Here is a 22,434-nt window from a genome sequence, read left to right as displayed (position 1 = left end):
TATATCTCACTCCCCCAGACTGAAGATTTGCCCACTGTGAAGGCTGCATTCTACACCATGGGACACATACCACATATGATTGGGGCCATTGACGGAACCCATATTGCCTTGGTCCCTCCCAGGACAAATGAGCAGGTCTATGGAAATAGCAAGAGTTTCCATTTAATAAATGTCCAGATGGTGTGCCTTGCAGATCAATACATCTCCCACATTACTGTCATGTTTCCTGGATCTGTGCATGATTGCTATGTATTGAGGAATAGCAGCGCCCCACAGGTGATGGCACGACTAGAAAGAGAGAGAGTGTGGCTTATAACTGAGCTAGATGTTTCACCCAATGTATGTCACTGTATGCAACCTGAAGTTGAACTCTGTGCTATTGTACATGACTAATGTGTGTCTCACACTACTTCCAGGTGACTCTGGCTACCCAAACCTATGCTGGCTGTTGACACCAATGAGGAATATGAGGACAGGGTTAGAATATCAGTGCAATGAAGCACATGATCGTACCAGAAGGGTAATTGAAAGGACTTTTGGGCTACTGAAAGCCAGGTTCCGGTGCCTCCGTGTATCTGGTGGATTCCTACTTTACGCCCCTAGGATAGTCCACAAGGTAGTGGTGGCTTGTTGCATGCTGCACAATTTGGCCCTCAGCTGCCATGTGCCATTCCTGCAGGAGCAGGGGGGAGACAATGCACCTGTTACAGGAGAGGACACTGAAGACAGTGATGAAGATTGGGAGGAGGAGGATGTGGGCAACAGGACACACCTGATACAGCAGCACTTCCAATGACACTCAGGTAAGACTGCACTTCTGGTCATACCTCCATTATAGTGAAGCGCTGTGTGGCTGCTGAGTTGTGCCAAGCACAAGTGTCTGCATCATGTGAGCTGACACTGTTCCATCTGTGGGCAGTTATGCCAGTGTTATGGTGATGTTGTTCAAGCTTATCCAGCCCATGCAATGTGTCAGTAGCTTAGCTCTCTCAAGTACATGCCCACTGCAAACTGTGTCCTCATCCCATACAGTACTTAGCATATGTTACTAGGAATGTCATGTGACATACAATGTGCTTACACAACCGATCTGTAACTTCAATTTCCCTGACAGTGTGGACCAGATTAGGTAGTCCAGAGGAGGGATTGGCATACTGACAACATGGCATAGCTAATACTGTGGTATCTTGTATGAGGATCTGTAATGGTTTGTTTCTCCTCACGTATGGTGTTATGAGTCAATTATTGTGCAAATTACTTCTTCATGATGGCAATGTGGTGTCTAGAGGCCACTGCACGCACCTTCCCCCATAGGTCATTCCACCTCTTTTGAATGTCGTCCCTTGTGCATGGATAAGTTCCCACAGTATTCACCTTGTTCATGATCCTCTGGCATAGCTCCATCTTCCTGGCAATGGATATCTGCTGGACCTGTATACCGAACAGCTGTGGCTCTACCCTGACGACTTCTCCCTCCATCACCCGCAACACCTCATCAGTGAAACAGGGGTTCATTTGTGGCGATATACCTATTGTGTAGTGTATGTTTTGTGCAGAGGGTTTTGGGTGATGAGGTATGGTGTGTGGTGTGTGATGCGTGACGGGTGTATGGGTGGTTGTGGTATGTGTGTGTCGACTATCAATGTTTGTGCTGGCAATATGTAGCAGGATTGTCGAGTTTGCTATGAATTGTGGGTTTTGTGGGGGGGGTGTTTTATAGTGCTGTTGGTGGGTGTGTATGGTGTGTGTGTATATGTGTCAGGTGTGGGGTTTTCAATCTGGCCAATGTTGGCTTCTGTTGATGTGGAGTGGCCAAATCGACGCAGCGGTCTTCACCGCCAATGGATGACCACAGTTGAGTGTTCGCTGTGGTGATTTGTGGTTCATAATTTGGAGGCCAATGTGTTGCAGGCGTAGCGGGGAGGGTGGTGGGTCTGACAGTTTTCACCTCCTTTGGGTCTGGCGGAATTATTGTTGTGGCTGCTTTCTGTTGGTTTTGTGTTTGTGTGTCATAATCTGGCGGGTGGCTTGCCACCTCCGTTGCGGTCTGTTGGCCGTCACCATGTCAGTCTTCGAAATAGACTGCCAATGTCATAATGAGGTTCATAGTATGGATCCCATTTGGCAGGCACTCGCACAAGATTGCTCTGTTTGCAGCTGATCTTCTATTAACCCTTACACCACCTCATAGATCTTTACTGGCATGAGTCCATACTCTTCAAGCCTTCAAGGAAATCTCAGGCTTCAAAATCAACTTGACCAAATCTCGAGCCTTAATTTGACTATCCCTCTGCAAATCCTACCCTCTGTACAATCCTTATCCCATTTCAATGGGCCCAAGACCATATTCTATATATGGGCCCCTGCCTTACCGCTACCCTGTCGAATACCAATTTGACAGTCTGTCGGAGGACCGTATTGGAAGACCTTCGCAGGTGGAAGTCTCTCCAAGTAACTTGGCTAGGCCGCCTCAATACGGTTAAAATGACTCTGCTCTCTAAAATATAATGACCCTCATTACAACTTTGGCGGTCCAGCTCCGCCACGCTGGCGGTAACACCGCAGACGGCTTGGCGGTGCTAGACCACCTGATTATGACCACGGTGGTGAACTGGCTGCAAAGTGGTTCACCACCTGTTCCCCCAGGGCGGTCAGACCGCCGGGGCGTAGGTGGACCACCTTTGCCCCGGTGGTCCACCATAGACCGCCAACGGTATTTGGAGTCTCCTTTCCGCCAGGGAATCCCCGGCAGCAATACCGCCATGAAATCCCTGGCGGAAAGTATACAGGCAACAGGAATTTACATTACTTTCACCAGTATGCGACCCCACACAGCCCCTCCCACACATCCACGGTACCCCCTCAGCCCCTAGAGACCCCCCCACCCTGACCCATCGAAACATGCACACACCACACACACACACACATGCAATCATGCATTCTCACACTCATACAGACACACACATACATTCGCACACACCCCCACCACCCCGCATCCATTCACGCACTCACACACTTACAATCACACACATACACGCACACAAATCCCACCCCCTCCAATCACACAACCGCACACCCCCATGCACGCACACACCACTCAATATCCCCCTCCCCTTTCAGACGGGCACTTACCTTTACGCAATGGACATCCGGAAGGGGAAGGGATCCTTGGGGCCTGCTCTGCCGGTAGTACCCCGTCGCCACAACACCGCCACACCTATTACCAACTCGTAATAGGCGTGTCAGTGTTGTGATGATGTGGCGGTGCAAGCGGAGCAGCTGCCACTGCACTGCCAACTGCCAGTATGGCTGCTGACGGCTCTCTGCCCAAATTCTGGCGGAGAGCCGCCAGCAGTCATAAGATGGCAGTTGGATGGCAGGACTTTGGTGGTCTAGGTTATAGACCGCTGAAGTCATAATGAGGGCCTAGATCTCTTCTAAAGTCTTCCATTTATTTTGGCTCTAAAGTGGCGCTAACCTAACTCCATATTTACACTTTGACACTAGACCCGTCTAGCGTCAAAGTTATGGAGTTAGCGCCATTTCTAGGAAGCGCCAACCCACCTTGCGTTAATGAGATGCAAGGTAGGCGTTCCCTTCCTAAAAATGACGCTAGCCCCCAAGCGCCATATTTAACTCCCGACGCAGAAACAACTCGCAACTGGGAGGTGGGCCTAAATAATGGTGCTAAGCCTGTTTAGCGTCATTATATAACACCTAGTCAGACTAGGCGTTAAAATGCAGGTAGGCCAATTTCCATGGGGAAACACCATGGAATGGGCACAAAGATGCCCACCCCAAGCCCCAGCAACACCACCACACACACCACATGGACACTCCAGGAGGAGGGAGCCCATCCCAGGTAAGTGTTTGCGTATGTGTGTGGTGTGCCATTGAGGGCCCCCTACATGGGGCCTCCTGCCTGGCACTGGGTACGTAGGGCTTGGTGGGCATTGGGCTAGGGGTAATAACTCCTGTCTTTACAGAGACAGGAGTCGTTGTTTGGCTGCTTGTGTGTCAAAAAATTACGCTATGTTGACTCGCTGCAGATATTTTGCCGCTAATCAGCCTAACATCATTTCTGACCCACTAGCACAAGTTCCCCTAACTCCATCGCTCACGTGCTAGCATCTTTTTTTGAGTCGCTAGCCATTCCTTAGCATCATCATGCGTCATTTTGTAAATATGACGGACGGATGGCATTAGGGAATGGCATTAGCCGGCGTTAAAAAAATGAGGCACAACTGCGTTAGCTCAGTTGTTTGCCATTTTTCATAAATATGGGCCTACATCTCCCCCTCTGTTAAATGAAATCTTGCAATTTTTTTTTGAAAATCATGAGACAGATACAAATATCTATGTATATATGTAAACATGCACAACTATATCTCTTCAATTAATCTTCTTGGTGCTTTGATCAGTTGACCAGATCTGGTTACTGGAAGATGTAAACAGTTGTCTTCAATGTCAGAGTTTGCCAAGATGGTTAGGAATCAGTGGTAGTCATTGAGTTTTCAGAATCAGTCTTTCTTTCACCATCTCAAGTTGAAAACAGATGAAACACAGGGCTGAAATAAGAAGAATCTCAGGTAAGAGACTTCCCAAGTCATTGGGCAGTCATCATGTGTCTTTGGTAGACACTACTTGAGAAGGTTCAGCATCGTAAGGAGATTTTCTTTTCCATAACTGTCGAGTGATTGAGAGGTATTTTGCATGTCGCCTCTTGTCTGCATACTTTTTCATTTTCTGATTTTGAACTAACTCCCCTGTACAAATTAGATTTTCATTATTATCTTTCTGTGGTCCATTGGGGTATCTTGGTTGCCATTGCTCTTCAGAGTCACAGGACTTTCACTTGTGGTTGAGTGGAGCGTTAAATAATAACCACAAAGCTCGTAAAGTTAAGTTCACTGCTTTTTTTAGACCGAGCATCTCAAGAGTTGCATGCTTCATTGCTTTCTTTAGCGTATTCATAAAATGCTCAGCAATTCCATTGGCCGGTGACCATAAGGGTGTGATCTTTTGATGCTTTATGTTTAGATGCTCCAGAAATTCTTTGCTGTTGAAGGGTGGACTATTGTCAGACTTCACAATGGCTGGTAAGCCCCATGTTGCAAAGATGCCATCAAGTTTTTCAATTACTTGCTCATGTGTCGTGGATGAGAGATCTTCAACCAATGGAAAATGTGAATATTCATCTACAATTACCATTAAATGTTGTACGTTGTCAAGTGGGCCAAAGAAATTAATGTCTGTTCTCTCCCAGGCATGTTTAGGGACTTCTGACTTGTTGAGAGTATGTTGAGTGACTTTGATTGACAGGCAATTGCATATGTGACAGGCCTTGAGTTCCTTTTCAAATCTTTCATCCAGGTATGGAAACCAAACTTGGGCTGGGAGAGATCTCTTTGTAGCAACAATACACAATGTCCTTCATGAGCCACTTCTATCACCTTTTGTTGTAGACCCTCCGGAATCAGGACCCTCATTGCTCACAGTATAACTCCTTGCTGAGTTATGGACAATTCATCTTTGACATTCTTGTACTTTTGATATTCCCATCATCACTGAGTGGTCAAACGTGTTTGTTCCACAACTGTTGTGTAATTATGGTGGTCATTATGATTTTGACGATCACCTGACCGCCATCGAGACGGTGGTGGTGGGTCCGCCGCCAGGCCAGCGGTGAAAACTGCCATATTACGACTGCCGTGGTGAACCGACCCAAACACAGCCAGATCACCGGCAGTACCGCTAGTGGGGTCCAATGGGGGTTGCCATCCTCAGGCATATTACACCGTCCAACATATTACGAGTCAGCAGACTGCCACGATTTCCGGGGCGGACAGACCGCCACGAAAAGCCTGGCAAAACGAACAGAATATAAGGTATATAAGGTGACACTCACCTCCAGGGACACAGACGAGTCCTGCGGCCGACATGGAACCAGAGCTGGACATCTTCCCAATGCTCTACCACGCAATCCAAGTACAGAAACTGCGACGACGATGAAGACGACAACCATGAGAGTTACACACCCACACGCAACATACACACCCGCCATGGTCTGCTATGCACGTATACACACGTACACAAACACCTGTCCTGACCCACACACAAACACAGCCACAAACACACATGCACACACAAATGACAGACAGTCACAACCAAAACTCACACACCACTTCCAACACACGTAGAATACATGTGGATAAAAAATGGCTAAAAAAGAGAAATAACATAAGCTCACAAAATGAAAGGCCGGATAAATCACTGAAATCAACACCAATGTCATCAGTTGGACAGATGTATTAGAAGGTGAAAGGATAAGACAGAATAATAAAACTATTTACAAGAATGGGCCATTGCCCAGTCCAACAAGTGCAATACGCACACCTGGGCATGATGTTGCCCCAACTTGACTCCTGAGAGCCTCATGGCCTCCAATGGGCAGGGACATCAATGGGGCAGGCAGGAACCTCAGGTGTCAAGGGGTGGTGGCAGAGGTTTAGTTTTGGAGGGGGGGTCATTATGCTTTGGTTTAAGAGGGGTGGGGTGTTGGGCTGAGGTTTAGAATGGGGGGAGTGGTTTTGGAAGGGGGGTGGAAGTGGGTCCCATTTTTGCTTTAGAGGGAGGCATTTTGACTGGGGGAGGGACATGAGAAACACTACAGAGGCCATGGGAGGACTGGGAGCTGGAGGGACTGGGCTGGTGGAGGGGGACGTGACACTTAGGGACAACACAGGGTTGGGCTGGAAGAGGGAACAGATCAAAGCGGGCAAGGAAACGTTTTTTAGGAATAGTGAGGCGGATTGTGGGAACAGGTTTGGGAGTGGAGGTAGCAGAGTAGTTGTAGGACGTGTAGGTGTGCTGGACTTGGATGTAGGTGCATGGAAAGTGTGCATGTGTGAGGTGGATGACTGTTGGGTGGGTGAATGGGGGCGTTTATGTGTCTTGGGAGGAGGGGGGAAGAGAGGGTGGGAGAAGATGGGCAGGTTGTGTGAATGTATGTTGAGGTGGTGTCTACAGGTAAGGTGGGTGTGCAGCATGTGGGTGTGATGGTGGTAGTGGTCAGTGCGGATGTAGTATATGGGATACATGTCTGTGTGTCTGCTGTGGTGGTTACTGTTGGCACAGCTGAACTTGTGGCTGGATCTGGGAATGAGGATGCATTGCTGGCAGGTGTGAGTGGTGATGTGACTGTGATGGAGGAGGGGGTGGGGGAGACAGTGGAGGCAGTGGCTGTTGTAGTGGTTGCTGGTGTGTGTTTGGTGTGTATGGTGCTTGTCTTTGCTTGGTCTTTCCGCGTCTTGTCTGTTGTCTTGGGTGCATGCAGGTCTGATGGTGTGTTTGGGATGGGTGTGGGGAGTCGGCTCATGGACTGGGCTTAGGTAGCTGGAGGGGGGACGAAAGAAGTAGGGACACTGGCTGCCATCAAAGAGGAGGCCAGAGCCAGAAATGATCTCTGTAGGCCAACCTCCGCACCATGAATGCCTTCCAGGTAGGCATTGCTTTGCTGCATCTGGGATGCCAGCCCCTGGATGGCATTCACTGTGGTTGACTGCCCCACAGAGATGGATCTCAGGAGGTCAGTAGCATCTTCATTGAAGGCAGCAGGGCTGACTCGGGAAGTGGAAGAGGTACTTGCGGCCAAGGAGATGCCCACCCTCTTAGGTGAGCGGGAACGGGCAATTCTGTGGGGAGCTACTGGGAGGGTGGGGTTGGTAATGGGGGTGGCTGACGATGTAGTTGCTGGGTGTTGGACTTTTTTGCTTATGCAGGGTCATCTCCAATCTTTTTGCCTCCTGCCTCCTATTTTTTCTGACCTGTTGCTGTTGGCTTTTGAACTCTGAGCACTTTACCACTGCTAACCAGTGCTAAAGTGCATATGCTCTCTGTGTAAATTATATGTAATTAGTTTATCCATGATTGGCATATTAGATTTACTAGTAAGTCCCTAGTAAGGTGCACTAGAGGTGCCAGGGCCTGTAAATCAAATGATACTAGTGGGCCTGCAGCACTGGTTGTGCCACCCACATAAGTAGCTCTGTAATCATGTCTCAGACCTGCCACCGCAGTGTCTGTGTGTGCAGTTTCTAACTGTAAATTCGACTTGGCAAGTGTACTCACTTGCCAGGCCTAAACCTTCCCTTTTCTTACATGTCAGACACCCCTAAGGTATGCCCTAGGTAGCCCCAAGGGCAGGGTGCAGTGTATGGTTAAGGTAGGTCATATAGTGATGTGTTTTATATGTCCTGACAGTGAAATATTGCTAAATTATTTTGTCACTGTTGCAAAGCCTGTCCCTCTCTTAGGTTAATATGGGGGCTACCTTTAAGTCTGATTAAAGTATAGATTCCCTTTGGGAGCGGATGGACATGTGGAGTTTGGGGTCTCTGAGGTCACAATTTAAAAATACATCTTTTAGTAAAGTTGATTTTAAGATTGTGTGTTTGAAAATGCCACTTTTAGAAAGTGAGCATTTTCTTGCTTATACCATTTCTGTGACTCTGCCTGTTTGTGAATTCCCTGTCTGGGTCAGGTTGACAGTTGGGTTGGTTGTACCTCACACTAGACAGTGACACAAAGGGAGCTGGGGTGTAGTCTGCATTTCCTGATGAGCCATCCAGTCATCCAGCCGTGCTAGGAGGGAGGGAAGGAGTGGTCACTTACACCTGAAAGGGCTGTGCCTGTCCTCACACAATGCAGTCTCCGACCCCCTGGTGAGTGTCTGTGGCCTGGCCTGGGGAAGGCAGGATTCCACATTCAAAAGAGACATTACTTTGAAGTAGGCCTACTTCAAAGGAGAAATGGGGTATAAGAAGGGCACCCAAAACCACAGACTTTAGAACACTTCTGGAAACCAAGAGGAACCTTTGCCTGGAGAAGAGCTGAAGAACTGAGGAAGAAGAGCTGCCCTGCCCGTGACTGTTCTTGTGGAGCTATCCTGCAGTTGCTGCTTCTGCCAGAGTAAGAGGGCAAAGACTGAACTTTGTGTGCCTTTCATCGTGTGAAGATCTCCAAGGGCTTGATTTAGAGCTTGCCTCCTGTTGTTTGAAGTCTCAGGGACAGCAAAGACTTCTCTCTGCCAGGTCCTGGAGTCTCTGGAGAGACTCCTACTCTGCCCTGTGGTGCCCATCCAGTTCCTGGGACCCTGAAAGGAGAAGCTGGTAGCCTAAGAGGAGGAAGTCGATGCAGAGAGTGCCGTGCGGGGAAAAGATCGACGCAACTCCGATCTACGGCTGAAGAAACGACACGCCACTGGATCCGCGGCTGAAAATCTACCCTCGCCGGAAACGTGACAGAAGAATCGACGCACAGAGCTGGAGAAATGACACGCAGCATCGCTGATGGAGGCTGAATCATCGTGCGGATGGGTTTCCGATGCAAGTACCGCTGGGTGTTTAAAAACAACGCAAGGCCTGCCTGGACCTGAGAGTGCTGACCGGATCGACGCATCGCTCTCCTACAGAGAGAAGAAACAATGTGCCCCGACCTGACGAAAGGAGAAACAACATGAGGTCTCGCTAGTGAGTGAAATCGACACATTGCAAGCCATTTTTGACGCACCCAAGATACTTTTTCACTCTAACAGTGTTAGTGTGTGTTTTAAACTGCATAAAGACTCTTTTTGCATTTTAATTGATAATTTGACTTGTGTATGGTGGATTTTTGTCGTTTTGGTCTTGTTTTGTTTAGATAAATATTTCCTATTTTTCTAAACCTGTGTTGTGTCATTTTGTAGTGATTTCATTAAGTTACTGTGTGTGTTGGTATAAATACTTTACACCCAGCACTCTGAAGTTAAGACTACTGCTCTGCCAAGCTACCAAGGGGGTATGCAGGGGTTAGCTGAGAGTGATTCTCTTTTACCCTGATTAGAGTGAGGGTCCTTGCTTTAACAGGGGGTAACCTGACTGTCAACCAAAGAACCCATTTCTAACACTGGGGTTGTCCCAGAGGCGTCCGCCACCACCAGGGAGCTTCCATCGGAGGAGGAATCAGAGTTAGATGTAGCTGTCTCCCTCATGGTGCTCCTCTCACCCTCCAACCCACTGGTCCCCTCAGCGTCGGTGGACTCTGCCTCCTGGGTCCAGTGGGCTGCAGCCTCCCCCGTCACACTTTACAACAATACACAAGCAAAATACAGTATGCTGTGCCAAACACCAGACCACACGAATGGCTACTGACAACCAGAGACCATGCAATTCGAAGCCCCTACCATCCTCCATCGACAACACTACACTGATACAGCAGCAGACTGTGACTACTCACTAAACCGTGTGTGGGAGTTTACTTAGGGACACCTTCACTTACACCATGACAGTGCGTGGACAACCTGTATTTGCCTGGACATACCACATAGCTAATTAAAATAGCAGAACATGAGAGTCACCAATCTTTACTTTAGTCCCAGGATGTAGCCCTCTACATATGTAGCCATGTCTGTAACTTACAACTACCTATCAGAAAGACCAATAAGCATTACAATGAGGACCTCAGCTACAAACCTGACCAGAGGTTGCGTAGGCCCCCACTAGCTATTAGCAAACTATACACTCACTATGCAATTCAATCCCTACATGAAGAACACTGTGAGTACTCACCCCCTTGCGGCTGCTATGCTGCCCTCAAGCGCCCATCCAACTCTGGGTACGCCACCGCCAGTATGAGGCCCATTAGGGAGGTCAGGGTCCGACGGGCAACCCTCCCTCGTTAGGAGGACGTCCCCAGCTGGGCCTCTGCAGTCTTCAGGGCCCAGCGTCTCAGGTCCTCCCACTGCTTTCTACAGTGGGTGCTCCGCCGGCTATGGACTCCAGGGTCAGCACTTCCTTGGCAATGGCTCACCACAATCCCTTCTTTTGATTGGTGCTGACCTGCATGGGAGACACAGAGAAGAGCACATTTATGTAGACTCCTCAACCAGTTACATCAATGGACTACATACTGTATACATATCACAGTCATGCTACACAACACGTATCTTTGTGCACATAAAGGTTGCACGACACATCACTCTCAAAAGGACATACTGCACGCACACACATGCAACTACATACAACCATGTCACATCTACTATACAGAAAAGGTGCTTACCTGCTTATCTGGAGCCCCATACAACTGTCCATACATGGTAATACCCCATCAACAAGCTTCCCAAGTTCTTCTGGTGTGAAGGCTGGGGCTCTATCCCCTGTAGAGCGTGTCATTGTGGCTTCCAGATACAGGACACAGTAGCACACGCAGTAGAGGTCTTGATAGCTGGGCAGTCTGAAGTCAAATGAAATGACTTTAAGAAAATGGCGGTCATGGCTGCGATGGTGATCTTCATTGGCTCCTGTTCCACATAGACATGAATGTTATCCAATGAGGAGTTGCACTGCGGTTCCGACCTCCATGACGAATGATGCCGCCGAAGTGAGGTCACTTCCACCTGTCTTATGCACGCAGGACAGGTGGCTGCCATTTTACACTATTATTTATCATTGTACCTAATTATATGTGCATCATAGCTCGATCTGACACACTACATGCGAGGCCCTACACATTGTGAAGTTACTCATCAGAAATGATAATACCTTACACCATTTGTATCGTAATCAATACTCTGCTCCAAACTGTCAGGCCTATGGAACTCTAATGTACTATATGGTTTCCTGACTCATATCTTCACATGTCTCCATTCATTGTACATTTATGCTGTGGACATACATTATAATGAAAGGAGGTTGTACTAGATGTCCATCAGTATGTAGGAGCAACCAAAGCATTTATGGCAAATAGGTTGCCTGTGAGGTTGAAATTTGTGCATTGATTGATAAAATGGGTGCTCACTTTGGGGGTCATTACAACCCTGACGGAAGGCGGAGAACTGGCGGTAAGACCGCCAACAGGCTGGCGGTCTTACTTTGTGGAATTATGACAATGGCGGTTACCGCCATGGTCATTCGCCGGTTCTCCGTTCCGCCCGCCGGGCTGGAGACCCAGGTCTCCAGTCCGGCGGCCGTCACTATACCACCGGCGGTATTTGGACCCGGCTTACCGCCGTGGATTTCCAGCGGTTTGAACCGCCATGAAATCCATGGCGGTAAGCACTATCAGTGCCAGAGAATTCCTTCCCTGGCACTGATAGGGGTCTCCCCCACCCCAACTCCCTCCCCTACCCCCCCACCACCCCTGCCACCCCCCAAAGGTGGCAGGGCCCCCCTCCCCACCCTGAACCCCAACATCACTTCACCCATACCCGCACCACCTACATACTTACACGCACACACGCCGACATACCTGCTTACATCCACACACACAGTCATACATGCACACCCACATTCAAACATACACGCACACATCCATACAGACATACCCACAGACATACAGGCACTCATTCCTATACACACAACACCCCCGCAGGCATACACGCACTCACACCCCCCCTCTACATACACACACGCACGCCCCCATGCACCCACACAGCACACAATGCCCCCCACCCTCCTCCCCTCATGGACGATCGACTTACCTGGTCCGACGATCCTCCGGGAGGGGACGGGAGCCATGGGGGCAGCTCCGCCGACACCACAACGCCAACAGAACACCGCCATGGTGAATCACAGGACGTGATTCGCTGGGCGGTGTTCTGATTGCGTGGCGGTGGAGCAACCTCCACTTCCCCGCCTCCCGCCAGTATGGCTGTCAGCGGCTCTCCGTCCGTAAAAGGACGGAGAGCTGCCAACGGTCATAATAGGCCGAGCGGCAAACCGCCACCAATGGCAGTCTTCCGCACGGCGGTCCCTCGGCGGTCTTTAAAAAAGACCGCCGAGGTCAAAATGACCCCCTATGTATTTTCTTTGTTATACTTGTAATGTTTGCTATGTGTAGATACTGACCAATGCGGAGGTGGAGGAATGCACCCGTGTACCGGGCCCTAGTTGACCTGGCTACAATGGAAGAACGACATGTACTGCTCACCTATCGTCTGAATAGTGTGACAATTAGAGAACTGTGTGCACAATTGGAGCCAGATCTCATGCCTGCTAATCGTCATCCAAATCCAATTCCTACTACCATACAGGAGCTTTCAGAGGTCCCGTTTTGGCCACTGGGTCATTTCGGGTGACAGTTGCCTTGGCAGCAGGTATTTCTCAACCAATGTTCAGTTTCATGTTTAAGGATGTTCTATCTGCCTTGCTCAAACACATTGATAGCTACATCAAATTCCTACATGGTGCAGGATTGGCCACAGTTAAGGCAGATTTTTATGCAATGGGACACACCCCACATGTGATTGGGGCCATTGAAGGTGCCCATATTGCTTTGGTGCCTCCCAGGATAAATGAGCAAGTATACAGGAACAGAAAAAGTTTTCATTCGATTAATGTGCAGATTGTGTGCCTCACTGATCAGTATATCTCACAAGTGACTACCAAGTTCCCTGGATCTGTGCATGACACCTGCATTATGAGGAACGGCATTGTCCCACACCTGATGGCACAACTACAGACAGAGAGAGGCTGGTTCGTTTCATTGGTGGGAATGATGTTTGTTTTCACTGCCTGTCACATCATCTATCTTTTCCCTTCTTCTCTGTATTATTGTACATGTTATGTGTTATTCCACTATTCCCAGGTGACTCATACTACCCTACCCTATCCTGGCTGTTGACACTGGTGAGGAATTTGAGGACAGAGGCTGGCAATCGCTACAATGAGGTACATGGAAGGACCAGAAGAGTGCTAGAAAGGATATTTGGCCTTCTTAAAACTAGATTTCGGTGTCTGCACATCTCGGGGGTGGTTCCCTGGTCTACGCCCCTGAGAAGGTCTACCAGATAGTCGTGACCTGCTGCATGCTGCACAATTTGGCCCTCAGAAGGCATGTGCCATCATTGGAAGAGAAGGGGTGGTTCCAATGCACCGGTGGCAGCAGAGGGAACAGAAGACAGTGATGAAGACGGGGAAGGACTCAGCTGATTAAGCAGTGCTTCCAAGACTGTCAGGTAGGTTTGAGGTTGAGTTTATGACAATCACCTCATAAAGTGCAGTGTGGCAGCTATTATATTCAATTCAGTAGTATGTGGTTTGCTCTGCCTCAGTCATCTCAGTGCAGTTAGTGGTACAGGAGGGAGATATGGGGCTACTGTACTCCTGCCTCTGCTATGTTTCAACTATATGTATACTCAGATTGGTTTGGACAACTGTGTAGTTAGAAAGTGCTGTTGGCAGTGTTATGGCTGTACTGATGGCCTCACACTTACCTCTGTGAATAAGATCTCCCTGACAGTTTCTCCAGCACTGGATGCCATGCAGGAGAGTGTGCCATACAGACAACTTGGCTTGGCTGTATTCTTGGTGTGTGTTCTAAGGCCATTACTGAGGTTGTGTGAAATGTGTAGTAATGTTGAAAGTTAATTAAGGTGCTGTATTTGTAGGACCTGAGGCCTGTGAATGTAGTATAGTATATGACACATGATCATGCTGTTTGACGATAATCTATTTCCAATGTGAATGTCATGGATTTTTTACCCTTTTTTCAGATATTGCCGTGGCCACTACTGTGTACCCACGGAATAGCTGCTGAGTGCTATCACTAAGATATGACCTCCCTCTGGCCCTCACCCCCTGTGCATGTGTCCCCAGAACAGTGTACCCACTCCCACTTACACCAAGTTCTTCATCGTCTTGCTTGGTAGATGTTGACTCCGGTCCCTGTACAGTTGGGCACACAGTTGATTGACGTGTCCTGGGGACACAGGTCTGGGGGCGTTGGCTGACTGATGTAGTATCTGCCTCAGTAGGGGGGAGTCTGCCATGGCCTGGGTGAGGCTTGTGGAGTGTGACTGATCAGAAATGCCAGATTGGCCAAGGAGATCTTCCAGATGCAACCATCCAGAGTTGCTGTCATCACTGGGGCCTTCTTCTGGTGGAGGACTGGGTGTTCGTGGCACCTGCTGCCGGCTGACATTAGCAGTGGTACCTGTGGACAGCAACAAGAGATATTCACATCTGCCTCACATTTCACATTGCCTAACCATGGACATGGTGCTGGATGGTTGCTCCCCAGGTATGGCATTGGCAGTAGGCAGTTTATTTATTGCTTTGTGACTAATGGAGTTTAATTTATGTGCTTACATCTGATATGTGATGACATATCGGTATTTTTGCATTACTGACATTGCCATTTCTTGGTTAGCTCTTGGGACCTGCTTATTCAGTGGTATTTGTCGTCCTTTCCCATGTAGGTGTACCTAAGGGATGGGTGCATTTTTAGGTCAGTGAAGGGAGTACATTGTGGATTGGTAGTGCTTCATGCTGAACATGCTTTACCAATATTTGTGAGTGCAGACGCTGGGAAGGTGTTAATTGAGTGGTGTGGACATGCAGGGGAAATGGGTATGGGTGGTTAGGAGGTGGGTTTCGGTGTGGGATTGGGTGGGTTAGGAAGTGATAGGGTGACGGGGACACATGCAGTACAGGTGTACATTGTGGTAGGGGAGTATAGGTGACTTACCACTTTCAATTCCTCCAGGGATTCCAGTCAGGCTCTAGCCAAGACCTTCTCCTCCCATGATGTTAACTCTGGGGGAGGAGGAGGGTGTCCACCGCCAGACTTGTGGATGGCAATCTGGTTTTGTGATGCCATGGATCACACCTTCCCCCGTAGGTGGTTCCACCTCTTCCTTATTTTGTCCCTTGTGCGTGGATAGTTTCCCACTGAGTTCACCTTGTGGACGATCCTCTGCCATAACTCCATTTTCCTGGATATAGAGGTCTGCCGCACCTGTGCACCAAACAGCTGTGGCTCTCCCCTAACAATTTCATCCACCATGGCACGCAACTGCTCATCTGTGAAGCAGGGGTGCTTTTGTGGGGATATGGTGATGTTGATGTGTGTGTGGTGAATGGGTTGTGCAGAGGGTGGTGTGTTTTATGGGAGGTGGAGGGTGTGTGGTTATGTTGGATTAAGTTCTAGTGGTCTATAGTGCAATGGTGCAGTGCAATTTTGTGTGCAATGCTGTTGTGTGGTGTGTGATGTGTGTTTAGGGTGTACAGGAGGCTGTGTTGAGTATGTGCAGTTCCTTGTCATGAGTGGCCGTGAGTTTTGTGGCAATTGTTTTCCGTTATAGAGGATTGTGCGTGGGTGTGTGTGTTTTATACTTGTGTGTCTGGGTATGTGTGGTGTTTGTATGTGTATCAGGTGTGGTGTATTTGAAATGGCCAATGTGGGGTAGGTTTGTTAGGAAGTCAGTATTTGGACCGCAGAGGTCCACACCACCAATGGCTTAATGACCACTGTGCTGATTTGTGGGTCGTCATTTGGAGAGTGGTATCTTCTTGGTGTGGCAGTGAGGTTGGTGGGACCACCTCTCTCCCGACATAGATTGGCCTGGCGGTGTCATATTTGTGGCTGCTTTCTGGCGGTTTTGTGTTTGTGACTCATAATACAGCTGTCGATTTACCACCTTCGCTTCGGTCTTTTGGTGGACATAATGACCACCTATGTCTTTTAACTTTAGCAGGTCACTATCATGACTCATATCAGTGACAATCTGGGCTAATGATATAGCAGCTGGTGTACTTGACTTGACAATGAAATTGATGTTGGTCTCAGCCGTCTTGGATGGAGTGCCATAACCTTGAATAGGCACTCTCGAAAAGGAGTCATCAAGATTTTGATCCTTTCCTGGTCGATGCACAATTGTATGATAATATTCTTGCGATGATAGCCCTCATTGTTCAATTCGAGGGGACATTTTGGCTTTTGGATTGCCGAATATGGTCAGCAAAGCTTGATGATCAGTCCCCAGCATAAAAGGCTTTCCATATGGAATTACTTGGAAATGTTCACAAGCCCATACTACAGCCAATTTTTTTTTTTCGGGCTTTGAGTAAGCACGTTCTGTTTAAGATAAACTTCTACTAGCAGAGGCCACAGTATATCGTCTTGCATTTGGGTGTCCACTATGCTGTGCAATTATCGTCCCCAACCCAACATTGCTTTCATCAACCACGATCTCGGTTTGGAACTTTGGATTGAAGTATGCCATTTCTGTAGCATTTTCTATAGTGTGTTTGATTTTCTTGAAACATTTTTCACATACTCATGACCATTTAAAATAAATATTTTTCTTTGTTAACTCTTGTAATGGAGCACTAGCAGTACCAAAGATATTTATGTATTGTGAACAGTAGCATCTTGCAGGCTTTCGGCATTTGTCAGAGCTTGTACTTTTTCAGGATGAGGCCCCCATCAAAAAAGATAAGGTCAAAGAATTTCAGTTTTGTCTTATTGAACTCATACTTTTCTGCATTTAAAGTCAAACCTGCTTCATTGAGTAATTGACATACTTGTGTGAGGGCTCTATAGTGCTCCTTCTGTGTAGCTCCAAAAACCTGTAACTCAACGCTATAGTTAAATGCATTCACAACAGGTTGTATGATGTGCCATATGACATCGTGGAAAAGTTCTGCAGCCAGTGAGACCAAAACTAAGGGCCCGATTTAGATATTGGCGGACGAGTTACTCTGTCAAAACAGTGAATGATAACCCTTCCGCGGAAATCTAAATCCAATAGGATATAATGGGATTTAGATTTCAGCGGACGGGATATCCTTCACCGTTGTGACGGAGTAACTCTTCCACCAATATCTAAATCAGACCCTAAGTCTTTTGTATATAAACAAACCAACATGTGTAGCAAAGGTTGTAATATATCTGCAGCTTTCTTCTAGTTCTAAAAGTTGATAACCTTTATTCAATTCAAGTTGAGAGAAGATGCACCATTAGGTTGCCTAATCATGTCAGCAATGTGCAGCCCTGGGTGTCACTGTCACTCAATCGATTTGTTTGCCTGGCTCATGTCAACCTATATGCACCCAGCTACTTCATGGTCCTTTTTAGGCACTGCTACCATGGGAGAAACTCATGGCATCAGACCAGTGAAACGTCCAAAAATGTCATGCTTAAATAATTGTTAGAAATGGGGTCTCTAGGTGGCAGTCAGTTTACACCCTGTCCAAAAAGGGACCTTCACTATAGTCAGGGTAAGGGAGATACTCAGCTCTGATAACCCCTGCTCACCCGCTTGGTAGCTTGGCACGAGCAGTCAGGCTTATCTCAGAAGCAATGTGTAAAGCATTTGCACGTAACACACTGTAATACAGTGAAAACGCTACAAAAGGACACCAGACCAATGTTCCAATATTTATCTGGGCAAGACAAGAAAAAATGAGAAAAATCCAACATACAGCAAGAAAGATTTGAATTTTGCAAGAATTACTTTAAAATACAGTTCCTTGAAGTCGATAGCTCCATCTGGGGCTATCACGGTGTTGTGAACCACAAATCTAATACTTCAGGCCGACTGTGGGGTTGCGGGCCAGATACGGTGTCAGGAAGACCCACAAACAGTACTTTGGAAATATAGGACGTTGTGATCCTTGCGATGAGATCCTGAGTGCGGTGTCATTAGGATCGCCAGGCATCAGCTCTGAAGGTAGGTGCAGGGGGTCGTCAGGCCCTTGAAGTCACATGCGTTGCAGATCGAACTCTGGGCTGATGACGAAGTCAGGAGCGCTGGCGTTGGTGGTGTTGGGGCTGCGGTGCAAAGCGAGACGATGCGACGTGCGGTGCCCACCGGTCACGGGGCAGGCAGTGGCTTGGTGACGGTGTCCTGCTACGTCAGTGAGACTAAGGCTGCAGTGGATGGCAGGGCGGTGCGATGTGCGGTGTCTCCAGGTCACGGTGCAGGCAGTGTCGTGGCTGAGGCACTGCCATCTGTAGGCCAAGGCAGTGGTATGGTGTGGGCTCCGTGTGGCCCCCATGGGTCGCGGTGCAGACAGGAGTGTCTGTTGACGATGCTGGAGTCAATGTCACTGTTGTCGGTGGACCAGGGCTGCAGTGCTGGACGGGATAGAGGTTTGTGTACCTCATGAGTGGTGTCCTCAGGCCACGTTGCAGGCAGGCAGTGGTGTCGGTGTCAGCATAGAGTGGTGGGGTCAGGGACACCAAGGCTACGGTGTGAGCAAAGCGATGTGGAGTGCGGGGCCCACAGGTCACGGTGAAAGCAGTGGCTCAACGACAGCATCAGGTGGTGGCGTCGATGAGACCAGTGTTGCGGTGTGAAGAGAGGCACAGCTCCATGCGTTGTCATCAGGTCACGTTGCAGGCATTGTTGACGCCGTTGTGGTCTGATGCAGCAAAAAACACACAGTTCCCAGTTCTGTAGGCAGCTGACTCTGAAGTCGTTGCTATCCTTGAGACTCCCAACAGGAGGCAAGCTCTACTTCAAGCCCTTGGAGACCCTTCACAAGCAGGATGCACAGCAAAGTCCAGTCTTTGTCCTCTTCAAGGCAGAAGCAGTAACTGCAGGCCAACCCAGCAAAGCACACACAGCAAAGGGGCAGTACTCATCCTCCAGCTATTTAGCCCTTCTCCTTGGCAGAGATTCCTCTTGATCCAGAAGTGTTCTAAAAATCTGAGGTTTGGGGGCCACTACTTATACCCATTTCTGCCTTTGAAGTAGGCAAAGTTCAAAGGAAAGTCTCTGTTGTTCACAAGATCCTGCCTTGCCAAGGTCTGGCCCCAGACACACTCCAGAGGGTCGGAGACTGCATTGTGTGAGGATAGGCACAGCCCTTTCAGGTGAAGGTGTAAGGTCCTCCCTCCCACTCTAGCCCAGGAAGACCAATCAGGATATGCAGGACACACCTCAGCTCCCTTTTTGTCACTGTCTAGAGTGTATTCACAAATAGGCCAACTGTCAGTCTGCCTCAGACATGGATTCCACAGGCAATAGTTAAGCAAGAAAATGCTCACTTTCTAAAAGTGGCATTTTCAAACAGCTTATCTAAATACCAACTCTACCAAAAGATGCATCTCTATCGGCTCCCAATGGGAAATTGCACTTAAAAGATATTTAATGGCAGTCCCCATGCAATCGGGAATCGCCTTCTGGTCTTAGATGTGACCGTAACCAAATGTTGCGCTTCCTATCCCAAGGGAAACATCCCCTAAGTGCCCCACATTATCCCAAGGACGGATATGATCTTGATCACTAAAACTTAAAAATTAGTGTGCCACAATGTACTTCATGAATTCCAAAACAATGATCCTTTTAATGCATTTTCGAGACAATTAAATTGAATGCATTCCAATTGTTATCAATGCAAAATAAACATGTTCACACTGTGCGCTTCAAGAATCCTAATGCACTTCGGGCAAATGCCCTTCATCAGGGGATCTATAGCACTGTAAGTTAATTAAAAAGGCAAGAAGAGAATAAAGTTCCAAGTGAGTCCTCTAGGTTACCTCACTAAACCCCTGTTCTTAACATCTCAAGGATTGTGCCGGGGTGTTGTAGACATAATAGTAAGATACAATGGCACACATGCACTAAATGTCGCAGATAAACATAAAAAGTGTGCGGATAGTTTCTTATCATGTCCTCCACCAGGCTGAGAGGCTCTCTCACAGGGTGCCCATACCGAAGTTCAAAGGGGATGAAGCCAGCCCCCTTCTGTGGTACTTCCCTGTATGCAAACAAGAGACATGGCAAGAGGACATCCAACTTTCACCTAAAGGGCTCTGTGATCGTGCCTATTAGGGTCTTGTTGAACCTCTCAACAAGTCCATTAGCTTGGGGATGGTAAGGTGTGGAATACTAATAGGTTACCCCACATTCCTTCCACCTGGCCTTTATGTATCCAGACATGAAGTTGGTACTACAGTCAGATACTACCTCCTTGATGAACACCAAAGGGTAAATATTCCCAACAGTACCTTGGCCACTGCAGGGACAGTCACTGACCTCAGTGGAATAGCCTCTGGGTACCAGGTGGCATGACCCACCAGAGCCCTGCTGAAAATTCTTCCTATGCTCTCGTCTTCAGCCAGAGCACCGGTGGTACACAGTGTCATCCTTAGCCCATTGAACTACAGTAATGCTCTGCTGTTAGGTGTCCCAGACTATCTGTCACGCTGCTTGCCCAAAGTGCAGGTCTTTGCTGCAAAACTTGTCTTAAAAACACCAAAAAGGGCTTCAGCCTCCACAACCCTGAAGGAGTTACACTGGCTGCAGATCAAACACAAAATTGACTTTAATTATCTCTGCATTGTGTTTCAAGCATTGCAATGATCGGGCTCGGTCTCCCTGCGAAGTGGCCTGAGGAGATATACGCCAAGGAGAGATCTTCACTCAGGATATTCCTTTTCCTCAAGGCTGTCTTGGGGTACAGAACCCAAAAATTTTGATACCCACCCGTTCAAAGGGGTGCCAATGAGAGGAAATGGCTGCAGGGGAGCCCTGCACTTCTCTCCTGGCTTGGCAGGTAGGGCATAACCTGCAAAAATGCATGTGAGAACATCCTCATCCGGGGCCAATAAAAGTGGGTGATAAACCTACCTTTACAAGCTCTTGTCCTTCCTTAGATGACCTGCCAGAGGAACGTCATGACCCAGCGCCAGTAAGAAGGCCCTGTAGCACTGAGAGACCACCAACACAAGAGATGGATCAGCCTCAGGAACCGTAGGCTCGCTATACAGGACACCATCTTCCAAATAGGTCAGGCCATCACCGGGGTGTCGTCAGCTGTCTGGACCTCAGTCTTCCTCCGTAAGCCCTCCAGAGTGGGGCACTTCATCTGCACCTTGCAGAACTCCACCCTGGTGGTGCCTCCTTCCTTCTGCCAGTTGGTCAGTTCAGGCCTTCTCTTGGACTGTGGGAGGTTCAGGTGTGGGTTTCCAGTGCTCCTTTCCTTGGCCTTCCTCTTTTTGACAGGCACCTGGGCCATTCTTCCAGTCTCCAGGTCCTCCTGACTACTCTTTCAGGCAGCTAAGGACTGTGTGGTCAGGCACACCCACTCAACCCTAACATCTGCAAGTGAGACCTGAGCTCCACCTCTTTCCAGACGGAGTGCTGTAGGTCATACCAAGCAGATAATCCACAGGCATGGATGGACTCACAGCTACCCTCAAGGAATCTGAGACCCTTCCCCCCCACTCAAAGGTAACCAGAGCCATGGTTACATGGTTGTCAGCCACAATAACCTAGTGGAATGCATAAGGGACTACCTGCTCTGAGGACACCAGATGACATCTGACAGTTGTCCTGCTGGCTCCACTGTGTCTAAAAGACTCCACCCTCTGTCCATTGATGGTGCCCACTGCCTGTATTTCTTAGTATCCCTAGGAATGTGAGCCCTTGGCATCACACATCACCCAGGTACACCAGGGTAACCTCTTACTACCCCCTAGCCCCGGAGGCTTCCCACCAATGGAAGGCTGTGCCCACTTGAGACACCCCTGGTGGTGCCCAACCTATTGGCACAAGGGATGCCTGTCCCAAGGACTTAATATCAGAGAACCACTTGTTTTTCTGCTCAGGCTGGGATTGGGAGTCCTGACCCTTAGAACTAGTTTGGGGACCTTTAGAGAACTCTT

This window comes from Pleurodeles waltl, chromosome 2_1 (genome assembly GCF_031143425.1).
Source record: "Pleurodeles waltl isolate 20211129_DDA chromosome 2_1, aPleWal1.hap1.20221129, whole genome shotgun sequence".
In the NCBI taxonomy this organism is placed as follows: Eukaryota; Metazoa; Chordata; class Amphibia; order Caudata; family Salamandridae; genus Pleurodeles; species Pleurodeles waltl.
This window is presented reverse-complemented; position numbering follows the sequence as displayed.